We start from the raw sequence: 8,942 nt of genomic DNA, 5'->3' as shown, positions 1-8,942 counted from the left end.
TGTGAGTGTTCATGTTAGCATAAATCATGACATATCTGTCTATGAGATAGACCCACCCACTCCTGTCTATCAACTCTTGTGGGTGTACATTAGCCAATCAGGATGTTGTGTTGCTGGCATGAGTATCATTTGAACAGGGATATTTCTGTTTGTCAGAGTTTGTGTAGATGACCAGTTAACAGATCAGCCATCCCTTGCTAGGGTGGATAGCACTTTTGTAACAGTTTGAAATACAAACCTTTGGGTAGAACATTACTGATGAAATGTCGTGTACGGCAAAGCTATTGTTCCTTTTCCACATGTGATATTTTTACTACAAAGTACTTTTAAAACCTTGGTTGTAACCAACTATTTTAGTAATAATTTTCATGATATTCGGTAAGGCCCCTTAGCTTCTATTGAGTAGTATATTAAGTCAACAGAGTTTGGATAAAGCCATGGAATTATTTGTATAGTCTTCAGATGGCTTAAACATATTACCATTTGTTAGTTACTAAAAGAGGGGAGGCAAGTGGATTGGTCTGTTACCATGGTTACCTATTATGTAACTAGGAGGGCCACAAATTGTGGGAGCATCTGTGAAAGGGCCTGTTGGTATGGATACTTTGAAATATATTACATGAAACACTGCATTGTGGACAGGCTATTGACACTCCGGGAATGTTGTCATCTGTGAATTGATCTGTTGCTATGGTTATGAAATATGCATTGTCTGATGCATGCAATTAGTTTGAAAGCCTTGGTGTTAGCCGCCTGATTAGAAACCTCTTGTGATGAGAGTCATCTGCTTTTGTAAATTTGATAATGTTGTAACACCCTGATATATGAGTTATTTCTTTTATAGAACATTAATGAGTCTGTGACTAGGGTAAACATGGTCTCAAATGCAGGGTTCAACAATTATATTTTTCAGCAGAAAAATCATCTACAAAAGATCAGATTTTATTTTACATAGTCGGACCTTTATATCAAATAATAACCAATGTCAGTTTTTTGTCCTGTTGAACAGAGATGAAATCTGCAAATGTCCAGGTCATATTTCCACTGGCAAGTTGATAGCAGCCAAGATTGAAACATCAGTGGTCTTCATTTATTGTCATTGACTTTCATTTGTCTGTTGGACAAGGTCTTGAGCTAATGTATTGGGCCAGCATATGTCTCGCACTATGGAAGGCGGTTGTCTCTTGCTAGCTGACCCATTGTCATTAGTAAAGAAGACCATGACATCAAGGAGAACGTGTTGAGATTTGCTCACTTGTTACATGAAACATCTTTGGTACACTGTACATGAACAAACCAGGAGTGATGGCCAACTCAGGGCCAGATCATCTTAGTGGCAGCATATCATAATCTAGAGGATGGGATAAACCTTTGCCAACCTTTAACTTCCCAGTCAATATTTCCCCTCATTCTCCTAGTAAGAGTCACGCTGATTACCATGGACCCTTTCTTCACTGTCATTTCTGGTGCCCTTCAGTGTGATATTGCTGGAATACTGCCAGAAGTAGCGTAAAACTAAACTGTCTCACTATTTAACAAAGAAACACTGCAGAAACACCTGTTTGCTGAATGATTTATATACACAAAGCATACACGTATTTGTTTTTGTTTTACTCTGAGGGAATATGTACCTCTGGTAGTGCCTGTTGTGGTTCTCTCATTGTGAGGTATTCCTGTGCATACACATACATGTTGGTGGAGTCTTGACTCGGGACAGCATATCACTGAGGAAAACCATTACCAGCTGGTGACCAGCGTTTGATATAAAGTACAAAACTAGTGGGAGATAAGTTCAGTTATCACATGCACTAGGGGGCGTTAGCATGTAACACTGTAACTTATCAGAGGTTGTAACATTATGTTTTTCACACTATATATTACTATATATTTAATTTATATGACTTTGTTTTGATAGCTGACCCAGTGGGATACCTGCAGGTATTGTGTAGCATGAATACTGTGATGAATCCTTGTGGCCATAAGGAACTGACTTTGGGCATGGATTTTCATTTTTCAGAAACATTTCACCCTACAGGCAATCCTTCTTCCTCACTGTGGCCTGGAATGTTGTCTTAAAATACACACTGTATGGTCTCCTATATGGGTTGATGATGGCAGTGATATAGTTTTAGTGCAACTTGGACCAGAAGTCTATTTGCACCCATCTATGGGTTGTCCAGCAGTCAGAATTGTGTCCCTTTTGCATGCCAGGAACCTATGAATGGCAGTTCTAATCCAGCTGTTTTCTGAGCACGTTACTGGGTCTGTCAGCACTCATTCTGTACAGTGGTGTCACCATTCTGCATAACCCTCCTGCATCAATCTAGACACACTGTCCTTTGGCTGCTCTCTCTCATCCCACCCGCCCACCCACCAATATGTCTGCTCATTGTGTTCATGACATCAGGATCTGTAATGGTAGTAACAAATACCATCATGTCTGACAGTCAGCAGTTGTTCCTTTCTATTCCCCTAGAGACCAGACCCTTTCATAGATGTTGAGAACAACATTACAGTTTGTGACTGCTGTGACGTTTGGTATCGGTATATGCCTAGCCATTGCTAGAAACATATTATAATAAGAACAATGCATCAGAGTTTCAAAAACTTCACCCCTTACTGCTGTTTTGTGATTTAATCATATTTTAAGATAGCTTGTAATATGTTCGGTTTTTTTTAAAAGTTTCTATTTTTTTTTAATCTTGTTTCATTCTGATAAACTGGTCTCACCCATGCCCCAACATTAAAGAATGTTTTTGTTCAAACTTTGTGATGCAATTCTCTGTTCTTAATGGGTTACCATAGCGATAGGTTGAACATATTCATGTCCTAGTAGATGTGCTAGTGTAGCCTGATATCAGTTCCTGCATTAGTGACAGTTTACAGATTTTAGAAGAAGGAAGTTCTGACCTACAACAAAACACCCAGGATGTTTACATTGTTGCCTGATATTAGTTCCTGCATTAGTGACAGTTTACAGGAGATTTTAGAAGAAGGAAATTCTGACCTTCAACAAAACATCCTGATGTTCACAAAGATTTATTGTAGCAGGTGACCATGGAATGTCTTGGTGTGGATTTCAATGAGAGAGTTGTAACCTTGGCTTTCTTCAGCAGTCAAGAAGTGACCATTAACAACCTGTCTTTGTTTGAAAATTTTCTCAGACATACTGGAAGCTTCTGTTGTGTTTTTAGAGCAGATGACTAGAACATCACCAGATGTGATGCATTGTTTAAGTGACCGCAATATAATTTATCATCCAAAACTGTGTTCTACACATCACTTGTGTGAGATCAGATGATATCTCCCAGGAGATATCGATTGGACAGTAGATAATGCCCTGACAATGCTATGACATCATGAAGTTGATGATATCACAATGATACAACATTGCTTCATTGCAAATCTAATGGCAGTGCCGTGTTCAGAGATGTACACTTTTCATTGAAAACTGATGAAGAATGATTTTGGATGATAAACAGAACCTCACCTTTATGTCTACTGATATCAATTATATCAACACTCGTTCATAGAGGCAAACCTCAGATATTTGTTACTCATCGACTTGTGTTGATATATTTGTTATCAGCAGACACTTGGGTGAGATTCTCTATATACTTGCAATGAAGTTGCAACAACCATCAACTGTTGTGTGGTTTATGCAACGCTCCTTAAGGTCAAATTTGTGCGAGCATATATTATATCTGATTTCTTCAACAGTCCCTTGTATAATACAGTAACATTTACTTGATAGGCTCAAAATGCAAAGGGAAATTTTAACATTAACATTTAATGTTTTGTAAGAGTGATGGTCATTTCATTTTCGTTTCGTTGTCATGACAATTGTTCATAGATATACCAATCTGTCCAATTTTCTAAGAAAAAGTAATTTAGGTCCTCTGTTAAAAGAAAAAAATCTTTCAGTTACCATCAAGAAGCGAAATAGGCCTGCTTTTATTCCACTCACTCACTATGCTCCTCGTGCTTGTTGTTTATTTTTGTATTTTAGGGCATTTACTGAGAAGTGAATGCTTCTTGGCTAGTGTAGCCAAATAGTTTAAACATTTGCTCATTACTCAAGAGGACCCAGGTTCAGTTCACTGCATGGGTACTGTGGGTTGAGGCAATTTCTGGTGGTTGGTCATTGAATTTGCTAGAATATTGCTATAAGCAGCATAAAAATTATGGTAACTCATTCACTAGACTGGTGATGTTTCTTAAAATTAGAAACTAAAGCATGTACTGCTTATTGTAGGCTTCATATTGACATGAGAAACCACAGGTGTGGTCTTGAGACCGGTGGATATCATGTACAGATTGTTCAATGATTTGCTTGTGAGAAATGGCCTAATGTCACAAACCAAAACCAAGGAGTGTCACGTGTGGCCTGCTGTTAGTTTCAGTGATGAACTGTTTTGTAGCATGTTTAGTAGTCCCTGAGATGACAATCAATGACTAGAAGCGTCCATTGTAGAATTATCTTCAAGATATGCCATAATTGTTTGTGCTTTTTATACTTTAAATATTAAAGTTAAATGTCTGCAAGATTAAGAACAGTTGTTAATAGCAAGTATTAATGTTTTTCTAAGCGGAGTACTATGTACTATGGGAGTCTGCGTGTAGCCGATGTACTCCTTGTACTGGACTCCCACTTGCTGAGATGCTGCTGTCTGGATGACAGCCCTGTTGTCATGTCCCCAATGTCTGTTATCTGCCATATTGTATGAGAAAGGGTTTTCTTGAGTAAAGTCTCATGGAGATATGATCCCTAGTTGAGTGAGACACGAAGCAAAACCAAGTTTTGTAAATTGTCCAAAAGACATTTCTCCTAATATGACCCTTTTGAGTAGTAAAGTGCTATTTGTCTGTGTAGATTTACATCCCTTGACTGAGCTATGTTTCACTGCAAAAGTGGCCCCGGATATTGATTACTGGTACACAGCGTCTTGCCTTCTGATCACTGATGTCAACGATATTATGTCCAGACCTCCATCACTTGGGGCTGGCCTTACATATCTGCCAGACATACTGCCATTTTGATGGAATATTTTTCACAGTCAGAGACCATTCATAATTCATAGCAAAGGAGTTGGGGGGAGGTTCACCCAATTTGTACTAGGGAGGGGGGTGGGGTGTCATCATTTTTGTACACATGTTCAGGATGGGGTGGCTCATTGATTTTGTTCATGACAGGAAGTGGGGTTGTCGCTTACTTTGTACATTAATTTTAGGGTTGTGGGGGAGCCATTCTTATTGTACATGCAACTCCGTAAAAATCATCATCAAACCCCCTAGCCATAAATTATGAACAGCCCTTTAAGCTTCTGTAATTTCCCATCAAGGCTTTTCCAGGATGTTCCAGATTTATTGGATATTCTGCTTTAGTTGAAAATGGCTATATGCTGAATTTATATGTCTTACAGCAAAGAGGAATGTTTGAGAATAGCAGAATGTCATGAAAGGCAGTACCCTGGCCGATTTATTCATGAAACTGTTGGTTATGGACATGTCATTTGCTCAAGGAGCCTTACATCCAGAGTTAAGATGGAAAATATATATTATCATTTAAACATTTTATCATATCACTGTCAACCCAAATGTTTTTGTTTTAGAAAAAAGAATTATATTTCTAGAACACTACAATAACAAGTTCTCTTTGCCATCAAAACTCGCCATTTTGTAAAAGGAATTGCTTCAGAAGTGATGTGCATGGCAGTGCCCACTTGACTGTTAGGGGAAGTAACCAGTGCCAGGTACTTTGTCATGTGACATCAGAATGTTCTTTTCCTCATCAAAGTGAAACGTTTTGGGGAAAATATGTGCACTAGCTTTCAAACAAGATAACACCATTTTCAGCCTAGTTTAGTTGAATCACTCCTAACATTGTACAGTTACATAATTTCACTGTGGCTGCCATGAGTTAGTACATCGTCTTATTCTACAAAATGAGCATAGCACCAATACTGGCACCAATTCTTTAACATACACTAACGTTCATGCTTTCTAGAATGCTGATCAATGTGGTCCTTGTAGCTGTGAATGTTTATGTTGTTTTGCTGATTACCATTGCTAGTTGACCAGAAAACATGCTAAGGACCTCGAATGAACTTTGAAATATAAGTCATGTAAGAATATTCCAAGCCCTTTAAGATAATAGCTTCTGTTTGAAGTACTAAGACTGCCCTGTGGTTTCAGAGTCAAGGCTGTGGTTCTATACTTATAAAGTAACCATTGCCAAACTTGTGGTGGTATGACTACAACTTAACGCTGTTTTATGAATGCTGTGACGCTAGGATTGTTGTTTGTTATGTCATCTATGTCTTGCTGCTGATTCTTCTCTACCAGACACTAGAACCACCTGGAAACTTGGGGCTTCATTGTCTGCTGTTCCAGGTTTCACTTGTCACTGCTTTGTGATAATGTGTTCTTGTTTAGATATGTGTTACCCAAAGACTAGTGTCAAACAGGACCTCACCAGAACCGTAGTTCAGGAAGGGCAGACACCATTGCTCATTTTGCAGTATTGCATGGCTGGGTGTTATGACAGATATTACACTAGTTTCTGCTTCCTACTTGTATGCTACATATAGAGAATATATTCATGATTGTACACTTACTAGATAAGAATATTCATCAGCATATATTCATGATTATATACCAACTAGATTCATTATGCATATCACATGTTCATGATTGTACACAGACTAGATTCAACATACATAGCGTATATTCATGATTATACACCAACTAGATTCATTATGCATATCATATATTCATGATTGTTCACAGATTTAACATACATAGCATGTATTCATGATTATACACCAAGTAGATTCAACATACATAGCATGTATTCATGATTATACACCAAGTAGATTCAGCATGCATTGCATGTATTCATGATTATACACCAAGTAGATTCAACATGCATTGCATGTATTCATGATTATACACCAAGTAGATTCAACATTTACTAGAATATTTTCATAATTTTTCACTAAGAGTTATCATGCATAGCATAAATTCATGATTGTATACCAACTAGATTCATCATGCATTGGCATATATTACATATTACACACCAGCTAGATTTGTCATGCTTAGCATATATTCATGATTATACACCAACTAGATTCATTATGCATTGGCATATATTCATGATTATACACCACCTAGATTCATGACTGCACAACGACAAGAAAACACTCTTAATTGGAGCATATTCATGTAGATGTACTCTGTTTGCTGATTGTTTACAGCGAATGTCATCCTGTACATTGACTGATTATTATTGACATATTTTCCATTGTGGAAATGCACAGTTGTTTTATCTTTAGTCTACTCATCATCAGTTGTCTCCCTTTACAATTTGTTGCAGGTGTGTAACATCTATAGGTTAAAGAATATCACTTCATGATGAATCCACATTGTCATTGTGGCTTTTAGATGCATATTGATTGAAGGTGCTTTTTTACATTTTAAAATCCAAACTTTGATATGTTAATGAGGGTTTTTTTTATTGAGTTTACCATCAAGATGTTTTATATTTTTCTGTTGTGTTCAGTATACAAATGGTAACAGTTTACGCATTTTAAGAGCATAATTGTAATGCTGTTGTGAGTGTAACAGAAAGTTTTAATACCAAGAAAACCCTTAACCTTACATCTTCATTTGTTATCCATATAGCCATGTCTCCTTCTCAAAACTGTGTGCCATCTTGGAGCTTGAACTATGGGTAATGTCTTCACAAACCTGTGTGCCATCTTGGAGCTTGAACTTACTTGGTACTGTGTTCTGTCGTCTCATTGTTGACCTTGCAGTGAAGATAATGCCTTCTCAAAATGGTGGGCAGTATGTGACCTTAACCTTTGTAAATGGTGTGGCATTCTCACTGGAAAGGCTGATGTTTAAATTTCAGTGTTAGACATTGACTTTATGTGAACAGATATTTGTTCATGTAAGTACAGCATGCCATGCTTTATTTTCAGATTTTACAATTTAGGATCAATATGACTGTTTTGTAAAGGATATGATAAGTCTTTGAAATGATGATGCATTGATTTCAGGTGTTTCAGCAATACAACTCTTTTTCAGGTGCACATGATATGGTTTTGTTACTCTTAAACTACTTTACACAAAGCGGTCAGGAAGTACAACAATATGACATCATGGAACGAGAATCATGTGATAAACACTCCTTGATAAGTTGTTTTAGCCAAAGCCATGTCAGAACAGCTGTATATTCCAATGTGAGTTTTTTAGCAGTCGTATGGGCACTAACACAGGGATTTGATAGATCGTTCTGTAAAAATGTCAATGCAAAATCACATTGTATCGTATTAACATGTAATAGTGCTGACATTGTGTTTTTTACAATTGTCCTTATCCAGAGAGTGATAGAAGCGCGTGCTGGTGCAGCTCTCTGTTAATGTATAAATCTTCACACAGTTTTGATGGGTTCTGTATATAGATATCATATCCGTGTGTATCCTCCTTTGTCCCAGGTAATATATGTGTGTTCAAAAAATGATTAACACCCTGGACTATTTTCAAACATGTTACCATTTTTTAACTGATGTGAGTATTTCTATCACCTTGTCAGTCAAATAGCACTGAATTCCTCCTGTTCTTTTGAGTAATTTGACTGGATGGCAGTTAGATTTTAACAAAGCCTAGTGGTGGGGTAGCCTAGTGGTTAAAGTGTTTATCATGTGGAAGGTCCTGGTTCAATTCCCCCCATGAGTACAATGTATGAAGCATAGATGTCCCCCCACTGTAATATAATGCTTAGGATATTGCTATAAGCAGGGTTAAACCCAAATGACTCATTCATTTGGTCCAGGGTGTTAATCATACTAGAATACAGGTATAGTACACTGGATAGTCAAAGGTATCTGTGTGTGTTGAGCATACTTCCTCGCCTCCGTGAGAGTAGCCCCACG

The sequence above is a fragment of the Haliotis asinina genome, chromosome 15 (genome assembly GCF_037392515.1).
Source record: "Haliotis asinina isolate JCU_RB_2024 chromosome 15, JCU_Hal_asi_v2, whole genome shotgun sequence".
NCBI classification, from domain to species: domain Eukaryota; kingdom Metazoa; phylum Mollusca; class Gastropoda; order Lepetellida; family Haliotidae; genus Haliotis; species Haliotis asinina.
The sequence above is the reverse complement of the archived record's forward strand: the minus strand, read 5'-3'. Positions refer to the sequence as shown.